This window comes from Eumetopias jubatus, unplaced genomic scaffold (assembly GCF_037043125.1).
Source record: "Eumetopias jubatus isolate StellerSeaLion01/CBP00866 unplaced genomic scaffold, mEumJub1_p1.0 scaffold_13, whole genome shotgun sequence".
Taxonomy (NCBI): Eukaryota; Metazoa; Chordata; class Mammalia; order Carnivora; family Otariidae; genus Eumetopias; species Eumetopias jubatus.
In genome coordinates this window covers 32091441-32106199 of record NW_028274819.1, presented here as the reverse complement: position 1 = coordinate 32106199, position 14759 = coordinate 32091441, and positions in this window count along the sequence as shown.

Genomic DNA, 14759 nt, shown 5'->3' with positions numbered 1-14759 from the left:
TTTTTCCTAGAAAGAGAAATGTGGAATGTGTGCCCAACATTCTGGCTTTTCAGGAGACTGTGAGGGACTGATTATGTCTTATCTAACTCAGAGTGCTGACAGACAACTAGCATATTTGAAAACCTGGGGGCTTCTGAGAAAAAAGCTTGATGGCTTATTGCAACACCAGGAAACCTGCAATGTACATACATACACAAGAGGGAGAGAGAGATGATGAGCTCCTGAAAAAGAAACCAGCAAACCTCTCTAATTCAGAAATGGCATATATAAGCCCAGAGAAGATGCATCCCCAGAAAAGATTTGAAAGGCCCTCAGAATCTCTAGCCAGGCTGATTGGGGAAAATCTTTCTCTGGTATGTATCCAGTCCATAAGAACAGGAAAGGTGGCTGCTTTGACAAATGACCAAATCCTAGCAAAAAATAAAAAAGGCCATAAAATAAAAATACTTCAATTATTAGTGGGGAAAAAAATAAGGCATATGAAGAAATGAGGAAATATAGCCATATCAAAGGAACAAAATAAATCTCGAAAAACTCACCCAAAAGAAATGGAAATCTATGACTTACTTACTAAAGAATTTAAGGGCGCCTGGGTGGCTCAGTTGGTTAAGCAACTGCCTTCGGCTCAGGTCATGATCCTGGAGTCCCAGGATCGAGTCCCGCATCGGGCTCCCACTCGGCGGGGAGTCTGCTTCTTCCCCTGACCCTCCCCCCTCTCATGTGCTCTCTCTGTCTCAAATAAATAAATAAAATCTTTAAAAAAAAAAAAAAAAAAAAGAATTCAAAATAATTATCTCAAAAACTCAATGAGCTGAAAGAGAACACAGATAGACAACTAAAGAATATCAGGAAAATAATTCATGAAAAGATGTCAACAAAGAGGTAAAAACTTGGAAAAAAAGAACCAAACCAAAATTCTGGAGTAGAATACAATAACTAAATTGAATAATTCACTAGAGGAATTCAACAGCAGACTTTATCAAACAAGAATCATTAACTCAAGACAGATCATTTAAAATTATCAGGTTAGAGAAACAAACAAAAAAGAAAAGAAGAAAACTGAAGAAACCCTAAGGGACTTATGGAACATCATCAAATGGAACAATACAGTAATCCCCCCTTATCCATGGGGTGTTTCATGGGGTATCCAAACTTAATATATACTATGCTTTTTCCTATATGTACATGCCTATGATAGCATTTAATTTATAAATTAGGCACATTAAGAGATTAACAATAATAATGAATAGAATAATTATAACAATATACTATAATAAAAGTTATGTGAATGTGATCTCTCTCTCAAAATATACTTTACTCACCCTTTTTTTCATGTGATAATGTGATAAAATGTCTATGTGATGAGATGAAGTGAGGTGAATGAAGTGGGCATTGTGGTGTAGCTTAAGCTACTACTGACCTTCTGATGGTACATCAGAGGAAAGATCATCTGCTTCCAGACTGCAGTTGACCATGGATAACTGAAATCACAAAAAGCTAGATTGCAGGTAATGAGGGACTACTGTGTATACATTATAGGAGTCACAGAAGGAGAAGAGAGAGAAAAAGGGGCAGAGAGCTTATTTGAGGAAATAATGGTTGAAAACTTCCCAGAAAGAAAATGGACATCCAAATTTAAGAAGATCAAAAGGCTCTAACTAGATGAAATCCAAACAGGCCTATACCAAGACACATTATAATCAAACAGTTAAAAGTCAAAGACAAAAAGAGAATTTTGAAAGTCATGAGAAAAGCAACTTGTCACATACAAGTGAGCTCTCATTAGATTTTCAGCAGGTATATCAGCAGAAATATTATAAACCAGAAGGGAATGTGAAGATGTATTCAAAGTCCTGGGGGGGGGGGGAACTGCCAAATGCAAACTCTATCTGGCAAAACTGTTCTTTAAAAATGGGGGATAAATAAAGACGTAGCTGTATAAACAACACCTGAGGGAGTTCATCAGCATTAGGCCTGCCTTACAAGAAGTGCTAAATGGACTCCTTCAAGTTGAAACAAAAGGATGCTAACAGCAATAGGATAGCATATGAAAAAATATATCCATGGTAAAGGTAAATATGTAAACAAACACAGAATACTGTGATGGTGGTGCATAAATCACATTTGATTCTTGTATAGAATTTAAAATATAAAAGCATAATTACTATAAAACTATATTAATAGATATAAAATATAAAAATATGTAATTTATGATATTGGTAAACCAGGAAGAACTTGTAAGGGAGTATAGTTTTGTATGTAATTGAAGTTATCAGTTTAAAATAGATTGTTATAACTATAAGATGTTTTATGTAATCCCTGTAGTAACCACACACACACATAAAATGTATGGAAGATACACAAAAGAAAATCAGAAAGGAATTAAAACACATTACCACAAAAAAAATCAATAAAACATAAGGCATGAAGCAAGAGAGGAAAAGAAGGATAAAATAACTATAAGACATGTAGAAAATAGTGAACAAAATGGCAATAGTAAGTCCTTCCTTTAAATTTAAATGGATTAAATTATTCAAAGACATAGAGTGGCTGAATGGATCAAAAAAACAAGATCCAACTGTAAGTTGTCTATAAGAGACTCGTTTTAGATATAAGGACACACATAGGCTAAAAGCTAAAGGATTAAAAAAGATATTCAATGCAAATGGTAACCAAGAGAAAGTAGGGGTAGCCATACTTAATTCAGACAAAATAAGCTTTAAGTCACAAATCATAACAGACAACGAGGGACATTATATAATAATAAAAGGATAATTTTTAGGAAGATATATCAATTATATATGCAACTAACATCAGAGCACTTAATTATATGAAGCATACACTGACAGAATTGAAGAAAGTAGATAGTAATAATAATAGTAGGAAATTTCAATGTCCTATTTTCAATAATGGCTAGAACAACCAGACATAAGATAAATAAGCAAATAGAGGGATTGAATAGCAGTATAGACCAATTGGACATCTCAGATACATACAGAACACTCTACCCAATAACAGCAGAATGCATAGTCTTCTGAAGTGCATACAAAACATCCTCCAAGATAGATCACATGTTATAGGTTACAAAACAAGTTTTAACAAATTTAGAAACATCAAAATCATACCAAGTATATTTTCTGACCATAATGGATAAAACCTAGATGTGAACAGTAAGTGGAAACTGAAAAATTCACAAATATGTGAAAATTAAACAACACACTCTTAAGCAACCAACAGATCAAAGAAGAAATCGTGAGGAACCATAGAAAATATCTTGGAACAAATGAATATGAAATGACATACCAAACTTATAGGATGAAGACAAAGAACTAAGAGGGAAGTTCATAGTAGTAAACACCTACATTAATAAAGAAGAAATATCTCAAATCAATAACTAATTTCACACCTCAAGGAAATAGAAATGAACAAACTAAACCCAGAATTAACAGAAGGAAATAATAAAGAATAGAGTAGAAATAATCTAGAGAACAGAAAAACAATAGGAAAAAAAATAACAGAACTGAGATTTAGTGTTTTGAAAAGATCAACAAAATTGACAAACCCTTAGCTAGACTAAGAAAGACAAAGGAGAAATTCAAAAAAAGCCTGAAATGAAAGAGATGTTATAACTGATGCCACAAAAATAAAAAGGATCACAAGAGATTACTAGGAACAATTATATACCAATGAATTGGATGACCCAGAGACAATTAGATAAATTCCTAGAAACATATAACCTCCTAAGACTGAGTCATGAAGAAATCAATTATGAATCAGTAATCAAAACCTTCTAACAAAGAAACACCAGGACTAAATAACTTCATGGAGAATTCTACCAAATATTCAAAGAAAAGTTAACACCATTCTTCAAATGATTCCAAAAAACTGAAGGAAACACTTTCAAATTAATTTTATGAGGTTAGCATTACTCTGATAGCAAAACTAGACTAAGGACTACAAAATAAACAAACAAACAAAAAACCCTCACAGACCATTTACCCTAATGTATATTGATGCAAGAATCTTCAACAAAATACTGGCAAACCAAATTCAATAGAACATCAAAAGGATTACGTACCATGACCAATGGGATATATTCCTAGAATGCAAGGATGGTTCAACATATGAAAATTAATGTAATATACCACTTTAACAGAATGAAGGATAAAAATCAGATAGTCATCTCAATTGATGTAGAAAAACCATTTGGCAAAATTTAATACCCTTTCATGATAAAAACACTCAACAAACTAGGAATAGAAAGAAACTACATCAACACAATAAAGGCCATAAATGAAAAAAACACAGCTACCATCATACTCAATTGTGAAAAACTGAAATTGAGATCTGGAACAAGGCAAGGGTGCCCGCTCTTTCTACTTCTATTCAATATAGTACCAGAAGTTTTAGCCATAGCAATTAGGCAAGAAAAAGAAATAAAAGGCATCCCATGTTGGAAAGGAAGAAATAAAATGATTTCTATGTACTGTTGAGATCATCTTACATGTAGAAAACCCTAGAGATTCCACAAAAAAAAACAAAACAAAAAAACTGTTAGAACTAATAATAAATGAATTCAGCAAAATTGCAGGATACAAAATCAACATACTGAAATCAATTGCATTTCTATATATAAAATGATATTAAGAAAAATAATCTCATTTACAATAGCATAAAAAAAGAATAAAATACTTAGAAATAAATTTAACCAAGCAGGTCACAGACCTGGGACAAGCTGGATGTTCTGATGCTTCCCCTCCCCATCTGCCACTCCCCCTCATTTGCCTTGCCCTCTCACTCTTCCTCAGGAATGAATGCTACAGCCCTGATGCAGCTGCTGACTCATGCAAGTACCACACTATGGCTCACCTTTTCATACCAGCAAACTGGCCCACAAACTGTTGCTGTGGCTGAGTTGCAAATGCCCATGTTTGATGACCTGGCTGAGGCACCAGAGCCCACTTACACCACCATGGATGGTGGCAGTCACTCTGCCTCTGCTGCCGCTGCCTGAACTGCCTATCTCATGTAGCATCACAGACTCAGTCTGGCATGGGCCTTTAGAGAGTGAAGAGTGCCTGTCTCAGAGCAGAACCCAATCTGAGTTTCTGGTGTCCAGAAACCTCCAGAGGCCTAAGGAGGCCCTGCAGTCCCAGTCCTGCCTCCCAAGAGAGCCTTTGGGACAGTACTTCCAATTATAGGAGATGAACTCTAGAGTGAACCCTAGTCCATCAGCCTATGGGGACAGCTAGACTCTCAAAACAGGAGCACTTGGAGTGTCCTGTGGCATTTGGTTGGGAAGAGGAAGAGGCACTCATTCCAGGGTGGTCGTTCATCTCCTTCTTTACCATCACCTGGAGTTCTTATTTTCTACCTCTTCCTGAAATGCAGCTCAAGAGGGTCTCTGTCTCCTCTTATTCTCCTCCTCTAATGCAGGGCTGTGTTCACTGAGGAGAGGACTGAAAACTGTCCCTCTCCTGGTCAGCATCAGTTTATTTGACAGGGCTTGGTCAGGAAAATCAAAACTACTTGAGGAATTTAAGGCAGAAAGATATTTAATACAGAGAGATCAAGGCTGGGGAACCAAGGTCAGGAAATTAGGAAGTATGGGATTTATGGAGACTCTCCACCCTGATTCTGGCTGCCTATAATTCTGATGTGGACAACTCTGGAAGAATGCCTCGGGCTGCTGACAAACCCCCATGCCTGTCACCTGGCTTGAGCTATAGTGGCTTTTCCCAAACCTCAGACTGGTTTCATCTCAGAATGCAACAAGAGATCCAGCCAGCAAAGGCCCATAGTTTCCAGACGTGTAGCTGCTGTGACGCACACACTGTATGACAGACTGCCCAGCATGGGCACCCTTTGGGCTTTCAGCATCTGTACCCACTTCCTACCTTACCTCCTAGTTTCAGCAACAACACTGAGCCATGGCCTAAGGTCGTGTAGCCACTGCCATGCCAGTGATGCTCTGGCCCTTCCCAAAATTGGAGGGGGAGAAAGCCTTATTGGTCACCTGTGCATTTGAACATGTTGATTCCTGCTCTTGTTCAGACACATTGCACCTGGACATCCTATGGCCTCAAGACTATACTAAAAATTAATCACCATCAACACTCCTTAAATAAAATAGAGGAGAAAGAGAAAAGGAAAAAGTGGATAAAATATATGAATTACAGATAATATAGTTCCTGGTTAATACATATAAATATACACATAGTTAAAAAAAAAGAAAAAAAGCCTTGTACACTAAAAACTATAAGACACTGATGAAAAAATTCTAAAAGACAAATGGAAAGACATTGTTTTCATGGATTAGAAGATCTAATATTGTTAAAATGTCCATTCTTCCCACATGATCTTTAGATTCAGTGCAATCTCTTTCAAACTTCTAATGGCATTGTCTGCAGAAATAGAAAAAAGTATTCTAAAATTCATATGGAATCTGAAAGGATCCTGGATAGCTGAAACAATCTTAAGAAGGAAAAACAAAGCTGGAGGCCTCATACTTCCTGATTTTCAAACATGTACCGAAGTTATAGTAATCAAAGTAATATATCACTGGCATAAAAACAGACACATAGACCAATGGAATAGAATAGAGACCCCAGAAATAAGCCCTAATGTCTAATGATCTTCGACAAGGGTGCTGAATCTACACAATGGGGAAAGCATAGTCTCAAGAGATAGTGTTGGAAAAACTGAATATCCACGGAAAATAATAAAGTTGGACCCTTATACCATACTAAAAAATCAAGTTCAGAAAGACATATATATATATATATATATATGTACACCTCAGGTTGCCTGATTGTTTCTGAAATTTCCATATCTGTGTGGATTCCCTAGATTTGGCTGTCACAAGGCTTTATGACACATGAGAGTCCCATTTCTTTTAATTAGCAGATGGTTAACAACAACAACAACAATACATATATATCTTTGTAAGGGCAGTTGGGAAGGAGCATGAAGAGTTAGGAAATCTTTCACCACAACAGAAATGTTGAGGAATGTGTATGAATTTTGGCATTATTCAATTTGTGCAGCTCTGAAAATCATATTCAGTCATATTTGGGTTTAATTTTCTTTTTGTTCTCCTTTTGGTATTTCACTCACATACTGTGGCTCACAAACAGGGAGGATGGAAGTTATAAAACGGAGTGTGGTCTTAGATATGGCAGAGGACAAAAATTTCAATACTAAAAAATTCCTAGAATGTTTTAAGGACTCTTTCAGTTCTAACCTTCCCATGCTGGGAGGTCAACATGCACTGAATATATTAGATATTTTTCTTACAACTAGATTCTATGCTGAAAGAGAGTTGTACACATAAAGATATTAATGATGCTTCATCTTTTTAATGACACCATTGCTGCTCTATGTAGAAAGTGTAGGAAAAAAATTCTTACCTTGATTTCCTATAATCATTAGTTTGTGCTGGTCTCTCCCCAGGACTATGAAAGAGTCAAGCATTACTTATTTTTATGTGCACATTATGGTGCCTGATATGCAATTAATATGAATTAAGTATAAGCTGAATGAATGAAATCATTTATTCAAAACAATCATGTTTAAGATTACATCTTGGCAGATTCCTCCCCACCATACTGCTTATTGAAACCTGCAGAAAACAGTGAGCTGATTCTTATTAACCAGTCATAGTTACAATAAAATATAATGAAATAGATTTAGGAGAGTTTCTTCCACATGTATATTGTATACACAGCATTCTCTGACATTATCTGGCAATTATCCTTGCCCACAATTTCCTTCTACTTCAAAAGGGACTTGACTTTGCCTTCAGAATATGGGACCCAAGATTGTTTGTCTTTTGAACTTAGTGTCAGGTGAAGCACAAGCCTGACTCTGATCTTCAGGGGAATGCCAGTCAACAAACTCACTGAGCATTTCCTATGTGTCAAGCACTGTATTAACACACAGGATAACAAGAATACTATGTCTGCCTTCTAAGAGAAAGTAGCTGAGTTCCTGTATAATCCTGTCAGCTGAACAGAGATTACTGTAGTGGTCACTGTAGTGTGTTGGCCTGATTACCTATCCTACCTGCTTCAAGACTGAAGCACTAATTCCCCTATTTACTGCACGTTGGTGACTGATAGCTCATGGCTGAGGCCCCTGGGGAGATTGGCCTCATCCTGAAAGGAACTACCTCACCTAAAATTATGTCCCCTGGTCAGTATGGAGATATAAATGCCCCTGGCCCTGATTTTGGACAACTCTGCAGGGCCATGCCTGCTGTAGACTCCCAATAGGATCAATTGGTTCTTTCTTGTGACTGCTTTGCAGTTGAACTTCTTCCTCTGCCCAGTTCTGCTTCCTTCACTCCCTCAAATATGTTCACTTTGAGAGTACTCCCTAATAAACCTTATTGTCTCTTCCTGGTGAACAAAAATTATACAAGTTATACTTAGAGTATTATGGGATAACCCCATGAAAATGTGTATCAATATGATGCTTTATTTCAAAGTGTGTGTGTATATATATATATATATATATTCTTGGATAAAGCTAATATATATATATATTAGCTTTATCTAAGAATTTTGGGTAACACTAATAAAACATAACCCAAGTGAACAAAAGGAATCTAACTTGCTTGTTTTAATATTTATCACATTTTCCCAAAACTCACAACTAAAACTTAGTATTAAAGGTGTACTTTGTGTAAGAACTCAGCACTTGGGGCACCTGTGTGGCACAGTGGTTAAGTGTTGGACTCTTGGTTTCAGCTCAGGTCGTGATATCAGGGTCATGAAATCAAGCCCCATGTTGAACTCTGCCCTCAGTGTGGAGTCTGCTTAAGACTCTCTCCCTTTTGGAACCCTCCTACACTGTTGGTGGGAATGAAAGCTGTGCAGCCACTCTAGAAAACGGTATGGACGTTCCTCAAAAAGTTGAAAATAGAGCTACCGTATGACCCAGCAATTGCACCACTGGGTATTTACCCCAAAGATACAAATGTAGTGATCTGTAGGGGTACGTGCACCCCAATGTTTATAGCAGCAATGTCTACAATAGCCAAACTATGGAAAGAGCCAAGATGTCCATCAGCAGATGAATGGATAAAGAAGATGTGGTATATATGTACACAGTGGAATATTATGCAGCCATCAGAAAAAAAAAACAACAACAACGAAATCTTGCCAACGGAACGACGTGGATGAAACTAGAGGGCATTATGCTAAGCGAAATAAGTCAATCAGAGAAAGACGTGTATCATGTGATCTCACTGATATGAGGAATTCTTAATCTCAGGAAACAAACTGAGGGTTGCTGGAGTGGTGGGGGGTGAGAGGGATGGGGTGGCTGGGTGATAGACACTGGGGAAGGTGAGCACTGTGAATTGTGTAAGACTGATGAATCACAGACCTGTACCTCTGAAACAAATAATACATTATATGTTAAAAAAAAAAAAAAAAAGGGCACCTGGGTGGCTCAGTCGGTTAAGCGACTGCCTTCAGCTCAGGTCATGATCCTGGAGTTCCTGAATCGAGTCCCGCATCGGGGTCCCTGCTTGGCAGGCAGTCTGCTTCTCCCTCGGACCCTCCCCCCTCTCATGTGCTTTCTCTCTCTCTCATTCTCTCTCAAATAAATAAATAAAATCTTTAAAAACAACAACAACAACAACAAAAAGAAGATAGTAGGAAGGGAAAAATGAAGGGGGAAAATCAGAGGGGGAGATGAACCATGAGAGACTGTGGACTCTGAGAAACAAACTGAGGGTTCTATAGGGGAGGGGCTGGGGGGATGGGTTAGCCTGGTGATGGGTATTAAAGAGGGCATGTACTGAATGGAGCACTGGGTATTGTACGCAAACAATGAATCATGGAAAACTACATCAAAATAAAATTTAAAAAATAATAAAATAATAAAAGACTCTCTCCCTTTCCCCCTCTGCCTCTCCCCGCTGCTCTCTCTCTCTCTTTCAAATGAAAAAATAAATAAATTAAAAAAAAAAAAGAACTCAGCACTTATGGTCTAAGTGTAGATTATTTTCAATGCATTAGGAGTAAGGGAATTTCATTCTCTTTTATCTGTATCAGGTACTGTAAGAAAGGAAAAATGAAACTTTATTTTCATTTCTCTGAAGAAAACTTCTAGATAACATTCTCATTGTATTTGCAGAAGGTGTTATTATGAAGTTATGTATCTAAATTTCAAGAGGGCTTTTTAAAATCATTTATCTTCATAGCACATATGTCAGAATATTAGTTAGCAATTTTTTTGTAATACCTAATTCTATACTACAATAGTGACAGATACACACCAAGTGGTTAATACAAGGTTACTTTAGTTTATTCATCACAAGCTTTTCTCCCCTAATACAGAACTCAATATATTAAGGTATGAAATCTTTCTAATCATTTGAAAACATCAAAATGCATCTACTGATTGATAATGAAATTCCAAAAATAAAATTTAAAAAATTTACATGTAATTTACACAAACACTGGTTATATGAATTCGAGGTAGACATAAGTCATTTGCAAAGTCTTTTTCTAAACTTTTCTTTAGTTAACATGACAGAGAGAATGACAGATTGCCATGTTATCCAAATTATTTGGCAGGATGGTACCTGAAGCCATAAGCTAAATGTTTACATACTACAGTATAGAGTATAAAATTTGCATGAACTTTTAAGATAGGACATGCGACTACAAAGAAATTCCTACAAAGACCTGGTTTTGCTTAATCTTAGATCATTCTTTTTTCTCCTCCTCCTCACATTCTTTAATGTACTTAAGCAGTGAAATTTGAGAAAAATTGCTATGCAGATTTGATTCAGGATCATAGATTTGGCCTTTTGCTTAGAAATGGCCACAATTTATTTATTCAACCATAATTTCTTGACAACCCACTATGCATAATGTTGTATGAAGCAAATTTTCTCTTCTTTCCCCTATAGCAGTCCTATACTGTACAAGGCAGCTTCTATTCAACCTCAGTAATCCAAACTACCCCTTAAATACCGACAAACTTTTAAGCATAACGGCACTCACAGTCATCAACATGGAGGGGAGCTATGACATCCTGGACTGACCTTCAGCTCAGAGGTGAGGCACCATGAATGCTGAAGGCCAGTTCCTCAGATAAACAGCAAGCTTCCCCTAATTAGGCATTTTTCTAGATGCTCCTCAGGCAAACAAAGGAGATCTGATGTGGATAAGGTGAGGAATAGTTTAAAAGCCAACTAGGATTAGTACATGTAGTCTTAGTTGCCTCCCCCCCCACCTCTCTTTAGGTCTGAAGGTTACATATTTTGCTGCCATTTCTGTATTCAGCTTTCTTGCTCAGCAGGCTTCGTAGAACCCAAGGGTTCTTAGATGAAATCTAAGTTCCATCCACTATTGTGGGTGGGCTTGGGCAAGGGAATGAAGATGTTTGCTAAATTTAGATGGCTCATGTAATGCTCACTAACTACAACAACCTGTTTTCAGAACACTAAATTTGGAAAGACAAGCAGTTTCCCTCCTAACCAGCTTCATTCACCACTGAATTGAACCGAATTGAAAACACTTGAGAGCCGTGACTTATTTGAAGTCTTTTCAACTGCAAGATTTCCACTGGACTAGGATAAGCAAAAATTAGTGTGTGTGAACAGCTGTCAAGAGGAAGTCATTACCAATCTCTGTTTTAAAAATAGCCAACAAGTTTGTATTACAGCAAACAATAGATTTTTATTTGGCAAAATTCCCCCACAAATAAATGACGCCCAGCGGTGTGTGTTGCCATTTTATTTTGACAAAAATTGACTGATTTCAAGTGGATGTGAGACTGCCATATTTATGGTTTTGGTTTAATGAAATGCCTAAGTTAGGGAATCAGTTATTTTCATTGGTATTATTATTATTTGCCTGGAGGAAGAATCAGCTGACTGTAGCTTTCTGCCTGAGAATATCTGCCTGGGGGGATCCTTTTGGGGGCTTTTACCTGTAGACCTCCCTGAAGAAGTAATTCCTTAACCTATATTTTTAGTTAATTATCATCAGGATTTTTTTTAAAATCCTTTTCATTTTTCCAAATTTAGAGATGAGAACTCACTGGTCCTCTCTCATGTTTTGTCTGATTTATGTTTTTCCTTTTGTTGATCCTACTGTTTTTTTTTTAATCTCTGCTCTTCTATTAATTGTTTTGGTGATTGCTATCGCATTTATTTAATGTTCTTTTGTAATCCTTGTCTTTGCAATGAGAATTGTAAACTGCAGCACCAGTGAAATCTCTACAAGGCAACCTGTGCTACATTTGGGGATAAAGAGCTGAATGAATTCCTAGTGCTTTTCAAACCTGCACTTGTTCCTTCCTGAACCGCGGAGCTAAGCTCTTACTTGGCTTTGATGCAGACCTCAATCCTCATCTTGGCTGGCTAAAAGACACTAAAAACAACAATAAAACAAAAAACAAATAAAAAGACTTTTTTCCCTTGTAATTCATAAACTTTATAGAGGCCAAATCACTCATATGAAGATACTCCAAGGATAGTGCAGAGAGGTTACTGCTGTAACATCTTTTATTGTACTTTCAGTATGATTCAAGGTCTCTATGGAAAAAAAAAATTATAATCTGAAGCTATGAAGTAAAGCTTCATATTATTGTGTATACTGATTCATTTGTTTCCTTATCAGTGAATTTGAAATAGGTATGTTTAACTCTCACATAAGGCAAGCATCCAATCTCTTTGCATGTAACCTTCCAAAGCCTATGCAGGCCTGCTTTGGTAGTTTCCAGAACTTCTATAAAATATGCAAGATTCCAGGTCAATAAAGTTGTGAACAGAGTTGTTCTCCTTCCTCTGGTCCCTATTTTAGAGAATATCACCATTATCTAATAGCCTACTAAGCCAGAACATGGAATAATAACATTCTTTCTGGCTCTTCCCTTTCCCTCACCAGCAGCAACAAGTCAATTCAATCCATGGATCCTCCCTCCCAAATATCTCTCCAATGCATTTCCTTCTCTCAAGTCTAGATTACTGAAGCAGCTTCCTAACTGATCTCCTTGGCTTTCTGTTATTCCTTTTATGCTCTTCAGCCAGAAAGATACTCATCAAATATAAATATTTTTATGCATCTCCCTCCCCCAATTTATAGTCTCCATGTCCTTATGTCCTGATTTCAGGACAAAGTCTAAATCCTTAAATGTCATTCAAGACGTTTCTAAATCATTACCTTAATTACTACTTCTCCATTGTCATCTCTCACTACTACCAGCACCTTGAATCTGATGACAATTACTTGGAGTTCCCCAAATATGCCTCTTGCCTTTGGGCCTTTGCACCTGCTGCTTCCTCTGTCTAAAACATTCTTCTTGCTTATTGCCTGGTTACCTCCCATTCATCATTCAAGGGTCAACTTCAATGTTACCTTTTCCAGGAAGCCCTATATTGGGTTAGGAGTCCCATTTCTTTGCTTCTGGAACTTGGGTTCAGTCAATGGGACTTGTCACACTGTCTCTCCAAACTCTTCCCAACCCTTCCTACCACTGATGAGATTGTATCCTATTCAGCTCTCTATGTCCAACACCTGGCACAGGGCCTGACACAGAGCAGGCTCCATGAACTTTTGTTGAATGGATGAATGAATGAATGAATGAATGAACACGAAGATGAACACTGACTCTTCATGTGCTTTGCTGCTTCTTTTGAGGCTGCTTTAAGGCACTGTGACTTTTAGATGTAAATCATCTCTGTATCTGCTCTTCTACAGCAACATTCATCAACAATGTCTACTCTTTGAAGGACAATGGTGCAGCTGGTTGTTTATAGGTTTCCAGGAGAGTAGGATTGAGGCTTTAAGGAAAGCTTCAATAGGAAAGAAACAGATGGCAGTCATAGTAGAGCAAGACAGCTTGAAACCACAGGGATTTCAGCCAGCGAAATCCTCTGACTTCTGAGGCACAGAAATGAAGGTCAGAAAGGTTAACTGGCTGCCAGCAGTTGTAACCATGTTAATCAAAGAGGGTCCTAGAGCCCAGGACTCCTGATTCCAGCTTATATTTCCTTAAGTGTGCAGTGTAGGGCTTCTGTGTTGTCTAATACTGTAGCCACTAGCCTCATGTGACTACTGAGCACTTGAAATGTGGCTAGTATGAATTGAGATGTGCTGAATCAAAGACAATATGAAAAAAAAGTGTAAAATATCTCATAAATAAGGTTTATATTGATTACATACATTGAAATAATATTTTAGGTATTTAGGTTTAAATAAAATATTAAAATTAAGTTCTCCTTGTTTCTTTTTCTTTGTTTAACGAGGTTAGTATAAAATTTAAAATTTTCTAGGATGTGCATTTTATTTCTACTGAGCCAGTATTGCTCAAAATGAATTTTAGGTAATGTGCAGACAGGGGATTAAATAAGAATAAATCATATAGTAAGAAAAGTTATTCTCTTTATTTCCCTTTAACTCTTCTGATTAGATCAAAGAGAAATACTAGTTTAGTACTAGTTTTTCCTAATACTACATAATTTCCCCTTTTAACATAGAAAAAGAAACTTCAATAATAAGAGACTTAGAAGGCCATAAAATCTAGGTGGAATTTAACATGATTTTTGTGTTTGCTTTGTAAATTGGCCTCTATTTAGGTTAGATGGTACTAGTTTTCAATTTATTGTGATGAAATAAGCTTTCACTTATAAATATAATAATTTAAAACATGAGTGTATTTAAATCAAAATATTAAACAAATACTGTATAGATAGCACAGGACTCAAAAAAATCATGGCCCAAGTTTGGAAAATA